The sequence below is a fragment of the Eubalaena glacialis genome, chromosome 9 (assembly GCF_028564815.1).
Source record: "Eubalaena glacialis isolate mEubGla1 chromosome 9, mEubGla1.1.hap2.+ XY, whole genome shotgun sequence".
NCBI lineage: Eukaryota > Metazoa > Chordata > Mammalia > Artiodactyla > Balaenidae > Eubalaena > Eubalaena glacialis.
The window spans coordinates 25,820,522-25,847,414 of record NC_083724.1 but is presented as its reverse complement, the minus strand read 5'-3'; positions in this window follow the sequence as shown (position 1 = coordinate 25,847,414).

Genomic DNA, 26,893 nt, shown 5'->3' with positions numbered 1-26,893 from the left:
GCTGCAAGCTAGAACGGAATCTTTGTGCTTCCAAACAAGCTACTTATCTGTAAAATGGGACTAACTAATCCCTCCTACTTCCCTTGTGGAATTGTCTGGAAGGCTGGCTGAGATAATGTCTGTGAAATCCTACACTTGATGAGGCTGTTTCATACACTCCAGATTCTATCTCAAATGCCTTACACAGAAAGTAAATGCTTACTAAGAAGGCTAATTACAAGTTTGACTTTGAAGCCCATGTATTTCCAGAGTATATATCTTAATTAACAAGGTTTGAAAAGCAAGAGGTGGATCTGCCTATGTTAAAAAAGAAAACAAACAACAACTAATAAACTATCCTAGTATTACTAGCCTCAATTATTCTGTGTATCCCCTAAACTATGTAATACAATTTGGTGAGAAAAAAATTTCCATCCAGAATATTTAAAATCAGAAATGTTGTGTCGGGTCATTTATATGGATAAATTTTAGTGATCTGGAAAATTAATTTATTCACAATAAATTCTTCTATGACTTTTTAATTTTTTTTGATAGCAGTAAAGATAGATCATAATTTGGCCAATTATTGCTTTATGGCTAGAGGCATGAAAAATGTGTAAATTTAACCAACTTTTGATCATGACCTCTCCCAAAGTATTTTACTATAGCCTAAAGATTCTGAATTTAAAGATTTTTCTTGTGTCCCAATTTTAATTTTCAACCCTGTTAAGTCCAAAGGGAGGTAGAGAACTAAGATGTCCAAAAAGGCAGATAGGATGTCACATCTACCTGAGATCCATTCATTATCAACTACTAACTATGTTTCTTGTACCAGAACTTGGTCACATATAGAATACAAATTGGTGAGCTGCACCCTTCCCAGTACAGATTTAAGTGAATATAAGTAAAGACTTCCTTCTGAGGTTACATCATTTATGCTGAAACCATTTCACCTCAGAGCACAACATTGATAAATACAGTAAGATATGCGCTAAGGAGTCCCCCAATTTCTTCAGATCTTGTTTCTTTTGCCTCAGATCACAGCAATGCATCAACTATACTGAAAAAGAAATCAGGAATGTGTTGTACTCATGAGTTTGTTTCTACATTAAGTCACGTCTAGTGCTCAGGAAGCTCTGAAATGTCTATATTAGGTGCCAAAGCCTCCTGCCATGCAGAAGCCTCCTGTCTCAGCAGCTTCTTCTGGCATCATGAAATACAATGGGGATAATCCACCATCGGATTATGTACGACAGTTTTGCTTTCATTTTTTATTGACATGATTGAATAAACTTGGTCATACAGTTCTACTACTGATTCTGTCTCGTTAATTTCTATTCCTGGTGTGGTCTATAAGCGTCAGAATGTCATTTAAAATAAAACATAATGTAATGGCTTCTTCAGACTCTGGAAATTTGTGAAAAATAAACATTAACCATTTGTTGTAGTAATGAGGTGAATGAAAGTGTGCCAGCTTGGTTGAAATCCTGACTCTGCCATTTTTTAGAGTTACTTTATCTCTTTAAGCCTCCACTCCTCTATCTACAGAATAAATTTTAAAATATTTATTGAGCAACTATACTATATGCTCTAACCGCTTGGGAATCCATCAGTGAATAAAACAAAAATCCCTGTCCTCACTGGGCTTACAGTACAGGGAGAATATATTAAAATAAGCCAATGAAGCACAAACTATGACATTACTCCAGCAGTTTACTTCTTATAAAAATAACATTTTGGATATCTTTACATTACAATAAAACACAAGTTTTTTATATCAAGTATGAGATAAAATAAAACTTTAAAATGAAAAAGAAAATAGAAAATTATCACTTAGCAGCCATCACAGTAATAATCGTTCATACAAAACTTACCAACACATGCTAAAACTAGTAGGTGACAGTCTGAAGAGAACAGAACATTTATATAGTCTCAAATATTTTCCCATTGACATATATACACTAATATGTATAAAATGGATAACTAATAAGAACCTGCTGTATAAAAAAATAAATAAAATAAGATTCAAAAATTAAAAAAAATAAAAAATAAAAAGAATTAACTGGAAAGGGTTGAATCAACACCCATTTTCAGGAAAGAGAATGTAACCTAGGCCTTAGCCAATTAGTGCATTACCATTACTCTAGCCACAGGATTTTTGCGTTGGAGAAGGATAACAGAACCCACCTTAACCAAGGGATCAAAGATAACATCTCTAGTGATGGGAGAAGTAGGTATTACATACCTTCTGATACAAGGCACAAAAACATCTTCTGTGGTACTCCTGTCCAAAATGCAAAACCTGAATCTAATAATGAGAAAACACTAGGGAAACCCAAATCAAAGGATATTCTACAGAAAATTGAATAGTACTCTTCACAAATGTCAAGGCCATGCCAAAAATAGAAATACTGTAGAACTGTTTCAGATTTTAAAAGACTACAGAGACATGACAACTAAACTCAGCATGTGATTCAAAATTGGATCCTAGACCAAGAAAAATACATTCTTTTGCTCTGATGGATAATAGGAGGACAATTGGTGAAATTACAAGATTTGTAGACCAGATAATAATACTGTATTAATGTTAATTTTCTAATTGTGACCGTTACACTATGGTTATGTAAAAGAATGCCTTCGCATTTAGGAAATACACACTGAAGTGTGTAGTGATAAAGTGTCCTGTGTCTGTAATTTATCTCAGATGGTTCAGAAAAAGAAAAAAAAAAAAATATACACACACACACACACACACACACACATATATAGAGAAAGAGAGAGAGAGACAGAGAGGGAAAGAGACAGAGAGAGACAGAGAGGGGAATGAAATGATAAAGCAAATATTTTAAAATAGAAACATTTGAGGAATATAAGTGAAGGGTATATGGGAATTCTTTCTACTACATTTTCAATTTTAGTGTTGGTACGATCTGGCAGTGACCAACCTAACCAATTAATCCAAATTAGCATCACTAATAGTGGGACAAGCTGATATTTTATGGCCCCTGATGTGACGAAATATGAAATATACATCACCTACGATGTATTCCTGCCATGAATGTTTTACCTCAATCTAATTAAGCCTTTACACATAGTTTTCAATTAATAGAAAATAAAGGGATAGAGGAATGAGTTAAATGACACCAAGTGAAAATAATCAGAGAAACTCAGAATACAGAACATTCTATAAGACAACTAGCCTGGACTCACCATAATGTAAAATATCAGGGGGAAAAAATGATAGTGGGGAAAGGAGGGGGTGTGGGATGTGATTATTCCAGATTAAAAGGGTCTAAGAGAGATAACAACCAATGGCACTATGTGATCCTAGATTGGATCCTGTTTCTAAAAATATTTTTAAAAGCTCCAAAAAAATGTTTTTTGAGACAACTGGGAAAATTTAAATCTGGCCTGAATATTGGATGATATGAAATTATTGCTAATTTTCTTATGACTCATAAGGTGTATGTAGGAGATTGTCCTTATTTTTAGGAGATGTCTACTGAAAAATTTAGAGATGAAGTGCCATGATGTCTACAATGTACTTTTAAAGGGTGTAGAAAATTTTATGGCGTGAGAGAGAGAGTAAATAGAGCAGCACGTTAATAATCGTTGAATCTAAATAAAGAGTATATGGGTGTTTATTATACTATTGTTTCAACTTCTTACATAACATTTTTTATAAAAACACTGAGAGAAAATAAAACAATAATTCTTTTACCTTCATAATATATTCCTATTAGTTTTCTTATAGAGATTTAAAAATTTGAAAATGAACAAAGAAATGAAAAGATAAGAGCACATCGTTGTTTACAAGTTTTGTTCTAAACTCTCTAAATTTAAAAAGATTAATACAATATATCTCAGGGTTGTGTTTGTAGCATAGGTGAAGGAGGGTTGACCAGCTACAGTGATTCCTCAGTGAGCAGCAAGGTAGGGAATAGGACATAATTGTGGCTGCCCCAAAAGTTAACTCCCTCCAAACCTGGGGGTGACTGTGAGATCTTCCAATCTGAGACTGCCTCCAGGTCTGAGATACATAGGTGAAGTGGATGCAAATTTTCTTTTTCTAATTTTCTTTTTCTAATTTTCTTTCTAATTCCTTTCTGACAGGTGGAGTTGTTCTATTTCTAGACACAAATCCAGACCATTTCTCAAAGCCATCCATGTACGTTGAAGACTGATACCCTTAACTTCCAATGCTATTGAGTATTTGTGTGTAGTCCTGTATTTTCATAAGTATTCTTATGTTAGTATGTGTATGGTCTTATCACTGGGAGACAAGGAAAGAGCATAACTGTACCCTCTGCCTTCTACGTGTAAACTAAGTAACAGATTTATGGTGTCTAATCACCACAAGCTTTGAAAGAAATGATGTGATTAGTTGCTGATCACAACATGCATCTGTTATTTACATAGTGATTTGTGGACTGAAGAGCTAGCAGCAAAGGCTGTACTTTATGCAATTACTAACAACTAACATATCTTGGTAACTGAAATTTGAACCATGTTATTGGTGTGCATATCAGAACCATACCTGTACTGCCACTTTAGCCTCTTTTTTATGTTCCTTGAACACCCAAGAAAAAATGTTACCTCAAGGTCTTTTGCACTGGCTGTTCCCTCTGCTTGGAACACTCCTCCCCCAGATATTCACATATGCTCACTCTCTCGTATCCTTCAGGTCCATGATCAAAGAGCACCTTCTCAACATAGCCATCCCTGATCTCCTCACATTTTTCTATCCCCTTATACTGATTTATTTTCCTCCATGGAATTTTTCACCCTTATTACATTAACTTTATTTTAACATCTGTTCCAACCAAATGGAATGTATGCTCTACCGAGGGAAGGGGTTTTGTCTTATTCCCACATATATATCTAGTGCCTCAAACACAGTGAACCTAATAGGCACACAATAAATACTTTGAAATGAATGAATGATCAATCATCTAAGACAGTTGGAAAACAGCATACAATGCAACCACCTGAATCAGTGTTACTGGGCACTAGCAGAACCCAAGCAGGGAATAAAAACCAAACCATTCACATGAGTACTTGTACCTGACTAATCCATGGATTTTTGTTTTGTTTTCAGAAGGATAGCCATGAAGTTTTAAACCAAGAAACGGTCCTAGAGAACCAGAAAAAACCCATGAACAAAAGTTCAAGCAGTCTACCAATAGTGCATTAGGATTAGTATATCATTTTTCTGTGTACCTATGAAAATCTACTTATATTTTTAGTAGCTATTAAGGAAGAGAGATGAAGTTTTAAAGAGAGAAAGTAGGCATTCATATTTCTGTAATAATTTGAATATTTCCACATAAAGTAGGGTCTCTCTTTACATAAAATGCTTAGGAATATTTCTTCTAAGTTCAGTTTTACATAGTTTTCATGTTCATAGCTAAGGTTCAAATGAGTGTAGCTTTCACATAATCACTTCATTCAATGAAACACAAGCATCTAGTAATTACAGGAAAACCATTCCTGTTGATTTATAAATGCTGATAATAACAGGTGACAGGAAGGTGGTAGTGACTGTATGCATTATATATTTTATTTAATATTAATTTAAGAAATAATTTTAAAGCTTTTACAACAGATAATTGTTAAATATATCACCTATTTTGATCATAATACAGTGCATAAAGGTATTTATTACTAACCCATAGTTTAATTAACCCCATGGGTTAATATTTCTTATCTTCTCAAGAGCAACAGAATAACATAATGAGATTATTCCTTGTATCTCAAGTGACCTATATGAACAAGACGTCTTTGATATTTCATTATTAACTGTGTAATCACATATATTAATACAGGTAAAGTTTGTGGTTTAGGGGCCTCCTAAATTCATTTCAAATCCCTGGTGCTAGGATCACCAACATTTCTCTGCTTCCTCCAAAGTAGAACAAGATAAAACCAGGTTCTTTCTCACTACATCCTGGTGATTGAGTATGAAAATTCCTTGATGTGACCAATTCCATTATTCATCAAAGAGGAGGAGGAGAGCTATCCTGTAACATTTCTGTCAAAATACATCAGTCCACGGGTTTCATAACCATCAGAAGGATCACTCAAGAAAACATCTTTTGTTAAAAGATATCACTAAGTCCTTATAAATGTGCAACACAGGAGGTCTCGACTCAAACATCATTTCTTGACCATTTCCTTCATTTGGCTTCATTAAGATGTTAGTTATAAAAGTAATGGACGTGAAGATAAGAAATCTAGGATGCAGACCTAAACCTGTCTCTTATCAACTATATGATCTTAACAAATCCTTTAGCTTCTATGAGCCTTAGTTTCTTCACCTGTAAAATAGGATAGCACTTCTTCACCTGCCTCAGAGCTTCATCATGAAAATCAAATAGATGTCCATAAGATATGAATAGTGGGACTCTACACAGATGTGAACTACAAAATGAGCTAACCTCATGATGAGAACCAGTATGCGAAATTAATAAAAATACAGTCTTTATTCAGGGTACTCAAAATGTAATTAGCAAAATTTGAAATTGGTGATGTGCTCATTAATTAATCTTTGCACAAACTGATCAGCTCCCAGAGAAATAATCCATTTCCTGATCTTTGAAAATGGTTTATGTTTCATTTGAGACACCAGGCTGAGTTTGAACTCCAAAGAAAACATGGCATAAGCATTAACATGAAAAAATGTTTACTCCCATACAAAGGGCACATTATATGGCTGATATAACTGGCTACCCATGTCTGTTACCACTAGAAGCTGACTCTTCTAGTGATTCAGAAGGTGTAGGGTGGTCACGAAGCCAAATTTCAACTGTCTTGCCCACTCATTGTTGGCTATTTCACTTGTTTCTCATGTGTGTGTTTCTCCCTTGGGGAAACCTTCTCATACTACAAACGTATCTCTGTGGTTGTACAATACACATCATGGTTGTTCAGGCAAACAGGAGAAAGCTGGATTTAGTTTTCATATCTGAAAAAGATCCAGACAAGTTTCATGGATCATTCTTTTAAGAGTAGTTAAATACTGCCAACTGTCAGAGCCCTAGTGAAGATGTGAGACTAATTATCCACTTCTAAGCCTTTTCTGTGGGTGCAGCACATGGTCGACTGGCAGAATTAGAAAATTTACACAAGTTTGTCCAAAAGCCTAAGTTCGTAACTCATCATCCCTGGATGAACATTTGTCATCTTTGACTAAGCAGCATCTATATGCCCTTCCTATATAGGGGCAGGGAGTAGGAAAGGGAATCTCTATAGGGACAGGTAGGAACATGTTTCTACTATGAAACCAACATCTCTTCCCATCTGCCATCCTCATATGCTGGGACATCAGCCTGCGAGGCCTAGCCAATCAAAGAATAGAATGTCTACCCGTGGAACACTGGATCCCAGGGAAGTGATACAAAGATGCAGGGTAATTTGAGAAATTATTCACAAAGGAAGGAGGAGCATCGCTAATCCAGAGACAAAGACCAAAATTGTCCAGGGCCAGTGATGCCAGTAGTGGAGGCCTAAGGAGACTGTTCCCAAGGCCGTTCCCCAGTGCCAGTTCTCCAGGATTCCTGTCCATCCTCTGAGCTTGATTCTCTAGCCCGTCAACGATTGTGCATCCAATATTCATGATAACCCAAATATGTGCCAGACGCTCCATTAGAGAATTAGCTGGAAGTGTGCTAGGAGACACTGCAGATATAAATATATATAAGACATTTTTTTTTGCCTTGGAGAAGCACAATGCAGTGAGGCTGGTGAGGAACTAAAATTCAGTTCTGATCCCACTTCCTCCCAGATCCCCATCCTCTTTCTCCCACCTCCCAGGTTCTATGATCAGTAGCTTTCTCTTGAAATATTTTGCTTTCTAATCTGTTTTGTAGGTATTTCTTGTCAGCCCCATAAGATTGTGAGCATATTGGGCACATAATCCCTGTAGGTTTTATTTTTAAATCATCATAGCATTCAGCCCAGTGTCTAGGATATGGGAGGTTCTTCTCACAGAAACATTTACTGACAATTGTCCTAAATATCCCTTGCATCGTAATAATGGAGTTTTGTTGCACTAGCCCACCTCTTAGAGAGAATATCAGATTCCAAACAATTCAATTATGTGAGCACCATAAATGTCTTTGTGTTAGGTTCTCACTTTAGCACAGCTGATGAAGAGCCTCCATAATCTGATGACCTTTCACCCCATAAACACATCATACTGGCACCTATTCAGTCCAGGCCCTAAGCTAGGAAATGGAGATGCAAAGATACATCGTAGTCCTTCCACTCAGGGAGTCCACAATCACATGGAAATCAAGACATTAAAAATGTTCCCCGTTCCCAATTTGAGAGGCAGGATTGTAATGGGGTTTATTCCAACTGTCAATACAGAGACAGAATGGGAAAGCTGCAAATGGGAAGGAGGAGTCATATGTACTGAGGAAATAGGAAGAAACCAAAAGCTTTTGAAAGGAGCTGAGCAGTTGCTGTGATTGAATGAAAGTCAGGTACCAAATCTGAAATAAAGGAATCCTCAAAACCAAGCAGAGACCAAAAGCCTGGGACAAATTCCTGATCAGAGCTGGTAGGACTGGCTAAGACTAGGGCAAGGGCATAAGGATGGACAAGCGAATAACAAATTCCATGGGCAGCATATTGAGCTTGTGTAGCACGGTGGATGGGTCACTGGTGGGTTAAGGTCATGGTTCTCTGAGTTCATCACCTGAAGTTAAGTGTGGCGGCCAAAGCAAGCCTGAGACACTCTAGAAGAACAATGGAAGAAACTGAACTGCAAAAGTGGGATTTCAGTTAAGAATTTGTCTGGTAGATAAAAGATGAACAGCCATTGGCAGAAGAAGAAAAGTATGAATAAAGCAAAGAGACTGGACAGAGTATCATTTATCATGGACAGGGGAGACATGATCTGTGGCTTAAATCCAGGGGCAAAAAATTCTCAGGGAGGATTCAGGAGAAGTAGTTTGGGGGTAGACTGGGAAGGGCCTTGGAAGACATGCTAAAAATTTTGAACTTCATCCTGGAATCAACAGAAAGTCCACCTAGGCTTTTATGTAGGAGGTGTTATGTTGCAGGTTGGTTTCCATGGGAAGCTGGTTCAGAGCACAGAATTGCATGCAGGGAGATTACTGGAGAGTGCCAGAAGCTCAGCACCTATTGGGCAGTGAAGGAAGCCACAATGGACAGAGGGAGAAGTTGGGCTGAGATGCTATCACAACAAAGGCCTCAGCTGATCCCCAGGTGCTACTATGAACAAGCAATAAGTCAGTTACTGCTGGAAGGCCCAAAGCTGGTGATAACCTGTGCTCTATTCATCACTGCAAACAAAACTATGCAGCACACCAGGGTGAGCTCCCTCCACGTGCCAGGGACTCTGCTAAGACATGTTTCATATTGCACCTTTTTAAATCTCCCCCAAATCTTATATATCATTTCCATTCAACACACCAGACTATTAAGGAGAAAGAGAATCAGGTAAAACCAATGAGTAAAAATAATCTTGCTGTAACCACACAACAAAAGAATAAAAAAAGATAACCCAACATAAATATTTCTGTGGCATAATTTTTGAAAGAATTATTTGGAATCTTGGGTAGAAGAAAAGGGATGGGAAGTTTTGGTTTTTCTTTGTGAGTTTTGTTTTACTGTTTGTGAGAGTGAGATGAAGAAAACAAAGGAAATTTCTTTGCAAATAAACTGTTGCAACTGTCCCACCAGCTTTTTGTAAAACAAAACAAAACAGAAGAAAAAAAAACATGAAGAAGAAAGAAGGAAAAAAAGGAACTAAATCAGTGTTTCAGAAAAGAGGCATAGTCCAGGAGAATAGTGTCATAGTCTAGGAGAGAAAAGAAATAGATATATGAAATTGCTATACTTCATTTTGCTTAGATTCTGCCCCTACAGATATATGTGCATGTGGGTGACCTGTATTGTGTCTTGCCACAGAATGTAACGATTATAACAATGACTAACATTTGTTGACCACTTATATTGTGCAGAGATCTTTACATTCATTTCCTCGTTTAATCCTGTTAAATGATAAACAGTGGCATATTAAAATTTTTAAGAGATTATTTGAGCAAGAATTGATCAAATTGGGTAGCACCAAACTGGAAGTGGTTAGGAGCACTCCTCCGACAGAAGCCAGGGGCAGACATACAGAGAAAGTGCAAAAGCAAAGAAAGGAAATTATTTGCATATAGCTTAAAGCCTAGCTGGCCATTTGGAATTGGTTGTCCTTAGCATTTTGGTTTTGTAACCTTGAGGCATTTACAGGCTTAGATTTTGATTTGCTGATGGCACCATGGCATTAGAGCCACTCCTGTCTAATGGCCTCCTTGTTTAATTAATTTAACTATTTTCACAGCAACACTGAGGGGTATGTGTATATTTTTAAAACCATTTTATCACCATGTATATGCTTTTTTCAACATTTGTACAAATGAGGAGACCAAGTCTCAGGGAGGTTAGAAATCTGGATCAGCAGCAAGTAAGTGGCTGCAGTGATACCCTTCTGACTGGAGAACCCACTAACTCAATCACTCTGCCAACATTCCTACAGAATTTATATTTACAAAGCACCTACCCAGCCCTCAATTCACATGCCCATCATAACTATGCATGTAGTATGTTAGTCAGCACTTTGCAGATGAGGCTCAGAGAACTTGGACAACTTGTCCTGATCACACAGCAGGTAAATGGGGAAACCAAGGCTTGAACTCCTGATAACAGACACTGGGCTTCTGCTACATAAACCCCACTGATACTGTATTTAAGAAAAAAAATACAAGTTTGTCAGTCAGATACTTTAAAGATACAAACATCAAACATGACTGACTATGGGCACAGGCAGATGATAATAAAAATGTTTGGCTGAAGGAATCATTTCTATGAGACAACAGTAATACAGATCCAAGAGCAACCTTGGGAAAAAGTTTCTGGCTGACAGAAGAGCAGATCAGTACCAAGTTTTTGGAATGCTATTCAGCAATATATACAGAGAGTTTTAAGTGTACAGACTCTTTGGCCCAATAATTTTATTTCTACTTTACAATGGCATCTGGCTAGCAGCCCCAACCAGAGCTGCTGCCATTAAAATGCACATGAAGTCAGAGAAAAGGAGGAAAACCTCCATCAACACTGAAAATTAAGCCTGATAGGAACAACCAGAAAACTTGGAAATCCCACTCTGTAGCATGGGCATTGCTTTTTGAAGTAACCAAAAATGTTGCTTTGTACCTATGTGAGGACTAAAAGTCCAAGCAATCACATGTCAGGACATGTGAGAGGGTCTGATAGTGGCATGGTGCACCTGGGAGGTGAAGCACCCATCTGAAGACAGTGGGAGCTGTAGGCAGGAGGAGGAGTAAGAGAGCAATGCATGCTGGACTCTAGAATGTCATAATGGCTTCCATCAGTTCCAAGTGTCAAAGGGCCAGGTGGTGAGGGAGGAGAACACTCTACCCCCAACCTGACAGAGCCTCTCTACTTAAAAGTCAAACCCATGTGGAGCTTTCCTTATGAGGAGAATTCAAGGGAAAAGTCAGGCTAGTACTGCTGAAAAACTCTACCGAACAACCAAAAAAGAATATTAACCAGGTAACTCAGAGAAGAAGTTACTTCCTTAAAAAGAATTATGACAGGAACCAGAAGAAAATTTTAGAAAGCTGTTTGGTATCTTCTGTGGGATAAATAAAAAAGACATGGTTGTTTTGAAATGAGGTGAGCATTGTGGGGCGGGGTGTGGAGGAGAAGCCATAAAAGAGAACAGGATGAAATGAAAAGAGAAAAGAGTAAGATGAAAGAAGAGGATCACAGAAAACAACAGAGCCATGGCTACAGTGTACTGAGAAGGCAAAAACTGAGAGACCAAGGATTTTACACCAACTCAAAATGTCATTCATTTGTGAACACAAGAGACAGATATTCTCAGAGTTGTAAGTCATCAGAAAATATATATTTTTAAAAATATTTTTTGATGGATACAAAGGGGGAAAGGGGGAGTGGGAGGAATTGGGAGATTGGGATTGACATATATACACTATTGATACTACGTGTAAAATAGATAACGAATGAGAACCTACTGTAGAGCACAGGGAACTCTATTCCATGCTCTGAGGTGACCTAAATGGGAAGGCAGTCCAAAAAAGAGGGGATATATGTATACGTAGAGCTGATTCACTTTGCTGTATAGTAGAAACTAACACAACATTGTAAAGCAAAATACTCCAATAAAAATTAATTTAAAAAAATTTTTTTGGAGATACACACAAGCTAACAGAGAGGTAAGACTTCAAGAATGAAGAAGTCAGGGTATAAAAGGTCCAGTGCTAACTACTGAAATGTAGTAAACATACAGCTCAGTTAAAAGGTTGTAAATATGATTATAAAACAAAACAATTATTTTTAAAAAGTATTAAAATTAACAAATATAAGGCAAACTATATGATTATATTAAGTCCATGTAAGAGGAGGAAAGGAAATTAGGGAGAAAGTAAAGGGTGTTAAATTCTCAGTGTAAAATGTTTGACTCCCCAGATGCCCCAGGTTTGGAGTCAAGAAAGTTCAGTGACTCCCAGGCTGTCATTTTACAGAATATGATACTAAGGTCCAGAAGGAAGAAGGGCATGGCCCAGTGTCATAAACCTACTTCAGGTATTGTGAAAATACAGCACTTCCTTAATTTTCCACCTTCAGTTTAGTGCCACATTCAGTTTAGTGCCAGAATTTCTGGAGAAGAAAAGAATAAGAGACTTGCTTTTATTGATCTCTATGAAATCAGTGAAGAAGATTTAATAGAATGAGAAGTTCTGACGTCAATGTTAACAAATGCAACAGGAAATGTTCTTCATAATTTACTTTGTTTTAACTTAGAAACAGATCAATTAAAAACAATGCTTCCACTACCAAAAAACTTTCAGGATCCAGCAAGTATAACTTCTACTTTTTTTTTTCCCCCCTCTCACCCCCTATACTCACCCTTCATATTACAGAAAAATGCTTTCACTTTTCTCACAAGATACTTCCTTTAGGAATTGAAGGAAATATTACCTATGAGTTAGAATGTATTAGCATAGGATCACTTCTTTATAAAAAATACATCCTCACTTGCTGAAACAGATTTCAACTATAATTGCTACTTGCATTACTTTGATGGTCAGGATTAATGAAGATACTTTCATTATCAATTGAGAATATGCAAATCAGCCTTATTTTGGGACTCATCCATGAGTCCAAGAGTACTTCAAAATAGTTCATATCTATTCTTGGATTGGAAGAATCGACATTGTGAAAATGACTACACTACCCAAAGCAATCTACACATTCAATGCAATCCCTATCAAACTACCAATGGCATTTTTCACAGAACTAGAACAAAAAATTTCACAGTTTGTAAGGAAACACAAAAGACCCCGAATAGCCAAAGCAATCTTGAGAAAGAAAAACGGAGCTGGAAGAATCAGGCTCCCTGACTTCAGACTATACTACAAAGCTACAGTAATCAAGACAGTATGGTACTGGCACAAAAAGAGAAATATAGATTAATGGAACAGGATAGAAAGCCCAGAGATAAACCCACGCACCTATGGTCACCTAATTTACAACAAAGGAGGCAAGAACATACAATGGAGAAAAGACAGCCTCTTCAATAAGTGGTGCTGGGAAAACTGGACAGCTATATGTAAAAGAATGAAATTAGAACACTCCCTAACACCATATACAAAAATAAACTCAGAATGGATTAAAGACCTACATGTAAGGCCAGACACTATCAAACTCTTAGAGGAAAACATAGGCAGAACACTCTATGACATAAATCACAGCAAGATCCTTTTTGACCCAGCTCCTCGAGAAATGGAAATAAAAACAAAAATAAACAAATGGGACCTAATGAAACTTAAAACCTTTTGCACAGCAAAGGAAACCATAAACAAGACGAAAAGACAACCCTCAGAATGGGAGAAAATATTTGCAAACAAAGCAATGGACAAAGGATTAATCTCCAAAATATACAAGCAGCTCATGCAGCTCAATATCAAAAAAAACAAACAACCCAATCCAAAAATAGGCAGAAGACCTAAACAGACATTTCTCCAAAGAAGACATACAGATGGCCAAAAAACACATGAAACAATGCTCAACATCACTAATCATTAGAGAAATGCAAATCAAAACTACAATGAGGTAACACCTCACACCACTCAGAATGGCCATCATCAAAAAATCTACAAACAATAAATGCTGGAGAGGGTGTGGAGAAAAGGGAACCCTCTTGCACTGTTGGTGGGAATGTAAATTGATACAGCCACTGTGGAGAACAGTATGGAGGTTCCTTAAAAAACTAAAAATAGAACTACCATACAACCCAGCAATCCCACTACTGGGCATATACCCCGAGAAAACCATAATCCAAAAAGAGTCATGTACCACAATGTTCATTGCAGCTCTATTTACAATAGCCAGGACATGGAAGCAACCTAAGTGTCCATCGACAGATGAATGGATAAAGAAGATGTGGCACATATATACAATGGAATATTACTCAGCCATAAAAAGAAACGAAATTGAGTTACTTGTAGTGAGGTGGATGGACCTAGAGCCTGTCATACAGAGTGAAGTAAGTCAGAAAGAGAAAAATACTGTATGCTAGCACATATATATGGAATCTAAAAAAAAAAAAAAAGGTTCTGAAGAACCTAGGGGCAGGACAGGAATAAAGAAGCAGACGTTGAGAATGGACTTGAGCACACGGGGAGTGGGAAGGGTAAGCTGGGACGAAGTGAGAGAGTAGCATTGACATATATACATTACCAAATGTAAAATAGATAGCTAGTGGGAAGCAGCAGCATTGCACAGGGAGATCAGCTCGGTGCTTTGTGACCACCTAGAGGAGTGGGATAGGGAGGATGGGAGGGAGACGCAAGAGGGAGGGGATATGGGGATATATGTATATGTATAGCTGATTCACTTTGTTATAAAGCAGAAACTAACACAACATTGTAAAGCAATTATACTCCAATAAAGATGTTAAAAAAAAAAATAGTTCATGTCACTCAGTTTCTCATTTTCTCTAGTTCTTTTCTGGCTCTCCATTTTTAAGCTCATGGGGACTTTAAAAGACATCAAATACTGCAGTATGTTTCTAATTTATTTACACTTAAATCATCAAAATGCTCTTTTGTAAGAGTCATTTGATGTCCAAGTATCCTTATGGGGCCTTTTCATTAGCCATGTCCCTGCCCTGGAAAAAACAGGAAGTCACAATTTGCCACAATTAAAAAGACTGAGCTGGAAAACAAGGTTTGAATTCAGTCTCACATTAGTCACAGAACGCTCCTGCCTCTCTCCAAGTAGCCTTCTTGTTTTTCAAAGATGTTTCAGAACACAGCAGGTTCCTTTAAATTTAAACTTCACCAATGGAAGGTAGAGTTCATAATAATTGCGCTTGGGTTGTAGTTTACCTTCAACTTGGGTGTCCTGGGTGAGAGGGGACGGAATTATGACCCCTTAAAAGAGGAGAATAAATAGGAGGGGTAAAGAGTCTTAACTTTGCAACTGAGATATGCTGATTTCCTCTGAGCTGAATCAAAGCGGTTCACTGCCGAAATAAAATTCTAGCAAAAAACTATACACTCAAGGAGAAAAAAATAGTAGAGAGAAGTTTCACAATTTTCTGTTTTTCTGCCATGAATGTAAATTAGATCTTTGGCCTATTATTAATTGTTGGTAGTAAGCTAAGACAATAGCAGCTGAGGAGAAAAATGATGTCTTCTCTCAGTGTATATGGAATGTCAGTCTTTCATAAGGTTTTGCTTCAAATACCATAACCTCCAGGTGTTCTGCTTCCTGAATGAGTCTAAGATTTCCTAAGTTATCCGTCAGGATCAAATCAGGAGCCAGAAACCACACCAGTTATTCAAACAGAGATAATTCAAGATAAAGGATTGCTAAATATGCATAAAGTGGTTAACTGGGTAACAGAACCAGCAGGAAGAGGACCCAAAGGTATTAAAGAGGTAGCAATTTCAAGCAGCAGCTTTCACTCCTCAGGTTGAGGGAACAAGGGAAGAGTTGGGAAATACTAAAACGCAGATGCCCATGGAAACCACACTCAAGATTCCTAAGGAGGGGTTACTATGGCAGAAAGGAGGCTTGCAGGCTCCCTGTCCCAGTTCCACAACGTGGGGTATATAGAAGGGTGGGTTTGGAGATGAGAGACAATACTTGACAATCGGTCCTCTGAAATATAAAGTAATTTAGGAAGGTGCTTGAGCAGCCTGAGAGTTATTATTCCCATTTTATTCATAAAAAAGCAGACTGGAAAAGTGAGTGCTGGAACAGAGTCAAATACCGAGTAATAATAATATCAATATTTACCAAATGCTATGTGCCACATACGGTTCTAAGTGACTTACAGGTGTTAATTCTTTACAATAACATTTACGTCTTTCTGTGAGGTAGGTACTATAATTAGCACACTTCTACTTGTGAGGAAACTGAAGCACAGTTGGTTAGCAATTAAGAGATGAATGGGAATTGAAGCTCAAGCAGTCTAACTCTGAAACCTACCATCTTAACCATTACATAATGCCACCACTCCAGTATCCGTCCTCATGTATCATGCTGCTTCATTGAAATAAAAATAATAGCTACTTATAGCTAATTAGCTATGGCAAGGCCCTGTTCTAAGAGCATACGTGTATTTTCTAACTAAATTCTCAGAGCAACTCTTTGAAGTAAGTACTATTATTTTCTTTGTTTTACAAATGAGTAAACTGAAGCACAGAGAAGATACTTAGAGCCCAAAGACTCAGGCCTAGTAAGAGGCTGAGCTGTGATTGAATCCAGAGTGTCTGGCCAGAGAGCTCATGATTTCAACCACAATACTAGAATGCATGATAAATTAAGCCTCAGTAATGCAGAATTTATGGCATCTCTCCTTGAAAACCCTTTGGCTAGTTACAGTAAATGGGTCATTTACTCCCATCTTTTTTAGATAATCAAAGTCCCATCTTTTCTAGACATATTCCATAATGCAGACTTTTACCAATCAGGACTGCTCTTCGTTTCAGATTCTTGATGAGAATTAAAGAAGTTTTGCTTTATGTCATGGCCCATGAAAAGGGAGTTTCACTAAAGATTACGCATTTAAGAAAACTGAAAAGGTCTGAGTCAGTGTTTCTTTAAATGTATATATGGACACATATTATGCATGCACAGATAGCTAATAATTCATTTCCTTGACAAAATATGTGATTTTTATATATTTCTGTTCTCTCTGATTATTTTTTTATTTCCTTGAGCCGTATTACTATCTATGTTATAATGAAAAGCTGGTCTGTGAAACTTTCAAGAAGGAAAATTTTGTGACATTATTTCCTTTTCCAAAAGAATTGTTTTTTATTATTTTGCAAGAAGAACATATTTCTCTAAAACCTTCTAAATATTATTTATTTGTTAAAACGTTATTTACACACAGCATCTCAGAAATCCATCCACTCTCTAAAGTGAGGTTATACTTATTTAATCATACATACTACATTCAAACTATTAAAATTAAAATAATTTTTTTAAATGAAGACAAAGCGAAACATCCTTTTATAACTAAAATGCAATAGGCACAAAATAAGAACTTTATTAAAACTTAATAGTGATAATAAAAAAAAAAAAGACACAGGAAAGAATATAAGGTTGCTAAAAATCAACAATAAGACCATGTCAATTACCAGCTCTTTTATATATACTGCATTCATTGTAGTGGAAGTGTTCTTTGCAGAAAAGTGAGAAAATCCATTATATTACAAAAAATACAATAAAGAAGAAGAAGAAGGTGAAGGAAAAGAAGAAGGAGAGGAGGAGGAGGGTGAGGAGGAGGAGGAGAAGGACAAGAAGGTGAAAACCACCCACACTCCAGAAAAAAAACACTAGAAAATTTTAAGTACCCTTCTAATCTCTTGTCTGTGCACATACATACATGCACATAAATAAATGCATAGTTTCCCTTTTCAAAATTTAGTGCACACTGAACATACTGTTTTGCAACCTGGCAGACCTTCTTAAGCCCTGAAATTCATAACTCAAGCCCTTGAGGCAAACTCTGAAAGAAACGGAGGAACAGGCTTGAATAGCAATCTTATAAGAAAAAGAAAGGGAAGGAAAAGTGGAAGGCAAATGAGATCAAAGAAGACAGAGGATATGGAGCTGAAAGGATATCACAAAGGAAGCAAAAGATAAAGACGGACTTTTTCAATTTAAACTTCATTTTCTAATTTTCTTAATTGCATCAACATTGCACTATTGTGTGTTTTTTGGAAATTCTACTCCTCTTCCTCCCCCTTCTCTGTGGCTGGGGTAGTTCACAGCACAGTGTAGAGATGCCAACCGCTGGAGCCAAATTCAATTCCAAATCCAAACATAAGCAACGTTTGCAAATCGAGACTCCTTTGAGGTTCACCCAACTCCAATTTTACCAATTCCCTTCAGGGAAACATTTCCCTTTGAAGCTTCTGTGTACCCAAGTGCATTCTGGGATGCAGGTTTGAGTTTCTAGTGTGGGGCAATTTACGTATAGAATGAATATGCTCTGTACCTAACCCTCTCATTACTTTAGGTGCACACAATTTGTGACAATGTATATAGTAAAGTCAGTACTTGAAGGCATGGCTGGAAAACATTTTTGTTCATGTGCGTCTAAGTTAAAATTCAAAAGGCAAATTGAGAATATTGAATTAGCCCAGATGTTGTAAAGTTAATATGCATGTTGATTTCTCCAGAAATGCTCTTTAGCTTTAAAAAAATGAAACGGGAGAACTTGAAATGAAGCTGATTTTAAAATGGTAGTTTTAAAACTATTTATTGTGTCAAGCATTGTGTCCTAGATAAATGCTACAGGCCACAACTTGAAATGCTTACAAAAAAAATTTTTTTTTCCTAAAGAAAATAGCCTACAAAGTATGTGGCTTGGAGTATGTTTCTAAGTAGACTTGGAAAGGGGGGAGTGTAGTTGATCAAGTCTAAGGGAATCTACCTACTCTGAAAGGCCTGAAAGCACAACTGGAAAAATAAATAAGGGCTGAGAATTGTGCCTGTGCTGAGAATTACATGCTGACAAAGCCCACGTGTGGGGTGGAGGGGTGGTGCAGTGGTCAGCGGCATTTACCAGTGGTTACATTATCATTTTGTGGGTGAACTGAATCCAAGGAGAAGTCTTTAAACCCAGCTAAGAACCTGAGTTCCCTGTTTTCCTAGCCTTCTGGGAGGCATCTTCCCTCTCCTTTACACCAGGTCAAAATGACTCGTGACCAAACAAGACAAAGTGTTGACATTTTCAATCTGGGTCTCGGTTGACTCCATTCTTAATCCCTCCTACCGTGTATACCTGTTTCAATGTCTCCTCTCAGATGAAACTTCTAGGAAGCTGAGAGTTTGTCTCCTTGTTTAACCCTTAGGCACTACTCCCCAGGGCCTTATCATGATGTCACACACCCAATATATACTCAGGAAATATTTGAGAAGAATGGCCTCCATTATCATTTCCTTCTTAAATTACTGAGAACAGATTTGGGAGTGGGCCTGCCGAATTATGTCTCCTGAGGCTCTGAGAGTCTTTATTTTATACTCAATTATTTTGCATTATCCTAGGCAGTTTCATTTGGCTGTTTGATCACAAATAAATACTATCTGGTTGACCCACCATCATGAAATTTTCCAAAACACATCAATATTTAGAAAATAAATACCTATTGTTTACATTATCCTGCTTTCCTCCCTTTGTAGACCCTAGCATTTACATGTCAATTTGGAATTTCCATCCTAACAAAAATCCCCATATTACCCACATTGGCTTTTTCATTATTATTCTCCCTGGGCTTCCCCCAAAGGAATACGCTTTTGATACAACATGTATTCGTAAAATAATGGTGTGTACACAGCATCTTCTAAACATGTACTGAGCAAATTAAAGTGTACTTTTATGACCAGAAGAATCACCATCCCCTTAAAAAACTATACTAAGCTTGTCCTATTCAGCAAGATGTGAAAGGTGAGGTGTGGTCCCTTTACCATCCTAAGCAGACTATATATACATTTTTTGCTTAAAACTGTATCCATATCATCCTAGTATGAATTGAATAAAATTTGTATGGCTCCAACTTTTACTTCAATTAGGCAAGAAAACATAAGAGGACAGACGACAAGATTGTTGATGAGTGGATTCCGACATATTAATATGAAGTAAGGCTACTAAACCACACAAGATGAATGATAATATAAGATATGGCAGTCAGCGTTATTCTCTCTACAAAAATCAAGTCCATATGAGACAGTTCCAGGACACAGAAAGAATGACAACTTTAGGTCAAAAGTCCTAGGTTCCTTCCTGTTTCCAATCCAGCACATAAGGAGCTTAAAAGTTGCCACTCCATGCCAACAGCAAGTGAAAAGCTGAACAAACTGAAAAACCAACAACTCTTCTTAGCTCTCTCAGAGAAGAGAGGTCACAGGGTAAACTGCTGTCTCCTAAATTAAAGAGACAGATAGGTGGATACAGAGCATCACAACTTGCCAGAACAGAAACCTGTGAACAGAAACCTCTTTGGAAACCAGCACTAGGGTAGAAAAGTCTGAATTGTAATTGATGAATTTCTGGAGGTTCAGTGTGAACAACTCTGAGAGTTAAAACACTAGGAGGACACAGTTATAGGGAGGCCTCAATACTTTGGTGAGTTTTGCTTTTGAGCTCTATAAGGTTTTCACAGTGTATATCAGAGAAAAATCCTCTCATGCCTCTGGCACAAAGGGGGGAAATGGACAAATCTGTTGAAAGATTCAATCAGCCAAAACTCACAAAAGAAAAATAGACAATCTGAATAGGCTTATATCTATTAAAGAGATTGAATCAAAAATTAATAACGTTCCAAAGCTAAAAGCTCCAGGCCCAGATGTGCACACTGGTGAATTTTACCAAACATTTAAGAAAGACACAACAATTCTCCAAAATATCCTCCAGAAAAAAGAGGAGGGAATACTTTCTAATTTATTCTATGAGGACAGCACTATCCCAGTAACAAAACCAGACAAAGACATTACAAGAAAAGAAAGCTTCAGACCAATATTTCTCATAAACATAGATGCAAAAATCCTCAATGAAATATTAGCAAGTCAAATTCAACAATGTACAAAAAGAACTATACACCAGGCTACCATGATCAAGTAGAATTTATCCCAAGGCTGGCTCAATATTTTAAAATCAATTAATGTAATCTACCACACAGACTAAAAAAGAAAAACCACATGATCATATCAATAAATGCAGACAAAGCATCTGGTGAAATCTATCACCCATTCATGATTTTTTTTAAAACTCAGCAAACTGGTAATATAAGGGAAATTCCTCAACTTGATAAAGAACACCAACAAAAACCTACAGCTAATACCATACTTAAACGGTGAGCTTTTCTGCTAAGATCAGAAACAAGGCAAGGATATCTCCTTTCACCACTGCTTTTCAACACCAAACTAGAAATTGTAACTAATGCAATGAAACAAGAAAAGGAAATAAAAGGTATAGAGTGGGAAGGAAGAAATACAATTATCTTTGTTCACAGACAATATGATCGTCTATGTAGAAAATCAAGAAGAATTGACAAGAAAAACCTGCTAATAATTATAAGTGATTATAATAAGGTTGTAGAACACAAGGGTAATATACAAAAGTCAATCACTTTCTATATTCCAGCAATGAACAAGGAATTTAAAATTAAAAATTAAAAACACACTACCATTTATATTAGCACCCCAAAATGATATACTTAGGTATACATATAACAAAATATATATAAGATCTATATAAAAAAACTATAAAACTGTAATAAAAGATATCAAAGGAGTACTAAATAAATGGACAGACATTTCATATTTCTGCACAGGAAGATATTGTCAAGGTGTCAGTTCCTCCCAACTTGATCTATAGATTCAATACAATCCTAGTCCAAAGTCCTAGCAAGTTATTTTGTGGATGTTAACAAAATGATTCTAAAGTTTATATAGAGAAGGAAAAGACCCAGAATAGCCAACTCACTATTGACGGATAAGAACAAAGGTGGAGGACTAACATTATTCTGACTTTTAAGACTTACTATAAAGTTACAGTAATCAAGGCAGTGTGGTATTGGTGAAAGAACAGACAAACAGACCAATGGAACAGAATAGAGAGCCCAGAAACAGACCGACATAAATACAGTCAAATGATCTTTGACAAAGGAGCAAAGGCAATACAATGGAGCAAAGATAATCTTTTCAACAAATTGTGATGGAACAAGTGGACATGAACATGTGAAAACTGAATCTAGATACAGACCTTACACCTTTCACAGAAATGAATTCAAAATGGTCCATTGATGTGAGTGGGGTAGTTAAGACTCCAACTATTATTGTATTGCAGTCAGCTTCTCCCTTGATGTCTGTTAATATTTGTTTTATGTATTTAGGTGCTCCTATATTGGGTGTATATAGGTTAATGAGTGTAATATCCTCTTGCATTGATCCTTTTATCATTATATAGTGTCCTTCTTTATCTTTCTTTATGGCCTTTGTTTTAAAGTCTTTTTTGTCTGATATGAGTATTGCGACCCCCACTTCTCATTTCTGTTTACATGAAATAGATTTTTCCATCCCCTCACTTTCAATATATGTGTGTCCTTCACCCTAACATGGGTCTCTTGTAGGCAGCATATTGTAGGCTCTTGTTTTTCTATCCAATCTGCCACTCTGTGTTTTTTGATTTGAGCATTTAGTCCATTGACATTTAAGGTAATTATTGATAGATACGTATTTATTGCCAATTTAAACCTTGTTTTCCAGTTAATTTTGTATTTCTTCTTTGTCCCTTTCTTTTTGTTTTTCCTTTTGTGGCTGGATGGTTTTCTTTTGTATTATGCTTATGTTCTCTTCCTTTTGGTTTTTGTGAATCTAGTGTATGTTTTGATTTATGGTTACCCTGGTTTTCTTTTTTTTTTTGGAAGCATGGCTGGGCATGACAGGGCCCTGTTCTTGCCAACTTTTTAATTATTTATTTATTTTTGGCTGTGTTGGGTCTTCGTTTCTGTGCGAGGGCTTTCTCTAGTTGCGGCAAGTGGGGGCCACTCTTCATCGCAGTGCGCGGGCCTCTCACTATCGCAGCCTTTTTTGTTGCAGAGCACAGGCTTCAGACGCACAGGCTCAGTAGTTGTGGCTCACGGGCCTAGTTGCTCCGCGGCATGTGGGATCTTCCCAGACCAGGGCTCGAACCCGTGTCCCCTGCATTGGCAGGCAGATTCTCAACCACTGCGCCACCAGGGAAGCCCACCCTGGTTTTCACGTATGTTAATCCATTACTATATCTACTTGCTTTAGACTGGTAGTCATATAGGCTAAAACACATTCTAAAAAGAAATATACATTTCTTTACTCTCCTCCCTAACAATTTATGATTTTGATGTCCTCTTTTACATCTTCATGTTTATCCTTTTGCTGCTCATTGTAGTTATCATCGCTTTCACAAAATTTTTTTGATTTTTTAAAAATCTGTGTACTGGTTTATTTAAATGATTTACTTTCCAATTGTGATTTTCTTCCAGACAGAAAATCAATAAGGCAACAGAGATCCTAAATAATACAACAAAACAGTTAGACTTAATTGATATTTTTAGTACATTACATCAAAAAAAAAAAAAACCCAGAATACATATTCATTTCAAGTGCACATGGAACATTCCCTAGGACTGACCACATGCTAAGACACAAAACAAGCCTCAACCAATTTAAGAGAATAGAAATTATTTCAAGCATCTTTTCTGACTATAACGGCATGAAACTAGAAGTCAATCACAGAAAGAGAAATGAGAAAAAAAACCAATTACACGGAGACTAAACAACATGCTACTAAAAAAAACCAATGGGTCAACAATGAAATCAAAGAGGAAATTAAATATCTTGACAAATGACAATGAAAACATAACTTTATAAAATCTATGGGATGCAGCAATACAGTTCTTAGAGGGAAGTTCATAGCAATACGGTGTTCCTCAAAAAAAAAAAAAATGAAAAATCTCAAATAAACAACCTAACCTACCACCTAAAAGAATTAGACTAAAGCAATTAGAGAAAGAAGAACAAAAAAACCCCAAAGCTAGCAGAAGGAAAGAAATCATAAAGATCAGATCAGAAATAAATGAAAAAGAAATGAAGGAAACAATAGCAAAAATCAATGAAACTAAAAGCTGGTTCTTTGAGAAGATAAACAAAATTGATAAACCATTAGCCAGACTCATCAAGAGAAAAAGGGAGAAGACTCAAATCAATAGAATTAGAAATGAAAAAGAAGTAACCACTGACACTGCAGAAATACAAACAATCATGAGAGATTACTACAAGCAACTCTATGCCAATAAAATGGACAACCTGGAAGAAATGGACAGATTCTTAGAAATGCACAACCTGCCGAGACTGAACTAGGAAGAAATAGAAAATATGAGCAGAGCAATCACAAGCACTGAAATTGAAACTGTGATTAAAAATCTTCCAACACACAAAAGCCCAGGACCAGATGGCTTCACAGGCGAATTCTATCAAACATTTAGAGAAGAGCTAACACCTATCCTTCTCAAACTCTTCCAAAATATTGCAGAGGGAGGAACACTCCCCAACTCATTCTACGAGGCCACCATCACCCTGATACCAAAACCAGACAAAGATGTCACAAAGAAAGGAAACTACAGGCCAATATCACTGATGAACATAGATGCAAAAATCCTCAACAAAATACTAGCAAACAGAATCCAACAGCACATTAAGAGGATTATACACCATGATCAAGTGGGGTTTATCCCAGGAATGCAAGGATTCTTCAATATACGCAAATCAATCAAAGTGATACATCATATTAACAAATTGAAGGAGAAAAACCATATGATCATCTCAATCGATGCAGAGAAAGCTTTCGACAAAATTCAACACCCATTTATGATAAAAGCCCTGCAGAAAGTAGGCACAGAGGGAACTTTCCTCAACATAATAAAGGCCATATATGACAAACCCACAGCCAACATTGTCCTCAATGGTGAAAAACTGAAACCATTTCCACTAAGATCAGTAACAAAACAAGGTTGCCCACTCTCACCACTATTATTCAACATAGTTTTGGAAGTGTTAGCCACAGCAATCAGAGAAGAAAAAGAAATAAGAGGAATCCAAATTGGAAAAGAAGAAGTAAAGCTGTCACTGTTTGCAGATGACATGATACTATACATAGAGAATCCTAAAGATGCTACCAGAAAACTACTAAGGCTAATCAATGAATTTGGTAAAGTAGCAGGATACAAAATTAATGCACAGAAATCTCTTGCATTCCTGTATACTAATGATGAAAAATCTGAAAGTGAAATTAAGAAAACACTCCCGTTTACCATTGCAACAAAAAGAATAAAATATCTAGGAATAAACCTACCTAAGGAGACAAAAGACCTGTATGCAGAAAATTATAGGACACTGATGAAAGAAATTAAAGATGATACAAATAGATGGAGAGATATACCATGTTCTTGGATTGGAAGAATCAACATTTTGAAAATGACTCTGCTACCCAAAGCAATCTACAGATTCAATGCAATCCCTATCAAACTACCACTGGCATTTTTCACAGAACTAGAACAAAAAATTTCACAATTTGTATGGAAACACAAAAGACCCCGAATAGCCAAAGCAATCTTGAGAAAGAAAAACGGAGCTGGAGGAATCAGGCTCCCTGACTTCAGACTATAGTACAAAGCTACAGTAATCAAGACAGTTTGGTACTGGCACAAAAACAGAAATATAGATCAATGGAACAGGATAGAAAGCCCAGAGATAAGCCCACGCACATATGGTCACCTTATCTTTGATAAAGGAGGCAAGCATATACAGTGGAGAAAAGACAGCCTCTTCAATAAGTGGTGCTGGGAAAATTGGACAGGTACATGTAAAAGTATGAAATTAGAATGCTCCCTGACACCATACACAAAAATAAACTCAAAATGGATTAAAGACCTAAGTGTAAGGCCAGACACTATCAAACTCTTAGAGGAAAACATAGGCAGAACACTCTATGACATAAATCACAGCAAGATCCTTTTTGACCCAGCTCCTAGAGAAATGGAAATAAAAACACAAATAAACAAATGGGACCTAATGAAACTTAAAACCTTTTGCACACAAAGGAAACCATAAACAAGATGAAAAGACAACCCTCAGAATGGGAGAAAATATTTGCAAATGAAGCAACTGACAAAGGATTAATCTCCAAGATTTACAAGCAGCTCATGCAGCTCAATAACAAAAAAACAAACAACCCAATCCAAAAATGGGCAGAAGACCTAAATAGACATTTCTCCAAAGAAGATATACAGATTGCCAACAGACACATGAAAGAATGCTCAACATCATTAATCATTAGAGAAATGCGAATCAAAACTACAATGAGGTATCATCTCACACCGGTCAGAATGGCCATCATCAAAAAATCTAGAAACAATAAATGCTGGAAAGGGTGTGGAGAAAAGGGAACACTCTTGCACTGTTGGTGGGAATGTAAATTGATACAGCCACTATGGAGAACAGTAGGAAGGTTCCTTAAAAATCTAAAAATAAAACTACCATACGACCCAGCAATCCCACTACTGGGCATATACCCTGAGAAAACCATAATTCAGAAAGAGTCATGTACCAAAATATTCATTGCAGCTCTGTTTACAATAGCCAGGACATGGAAGCAACCTAGGTGTCCATCATCAGATGAATGGATAAAGAAGATGTGGCACATATATACAATGGAATATTACTCAGCCATAAAAAGAAATGAAATGGAGGTATTTGTAATGAGGTGGATGGAGTTAGAGTCTGTCATACA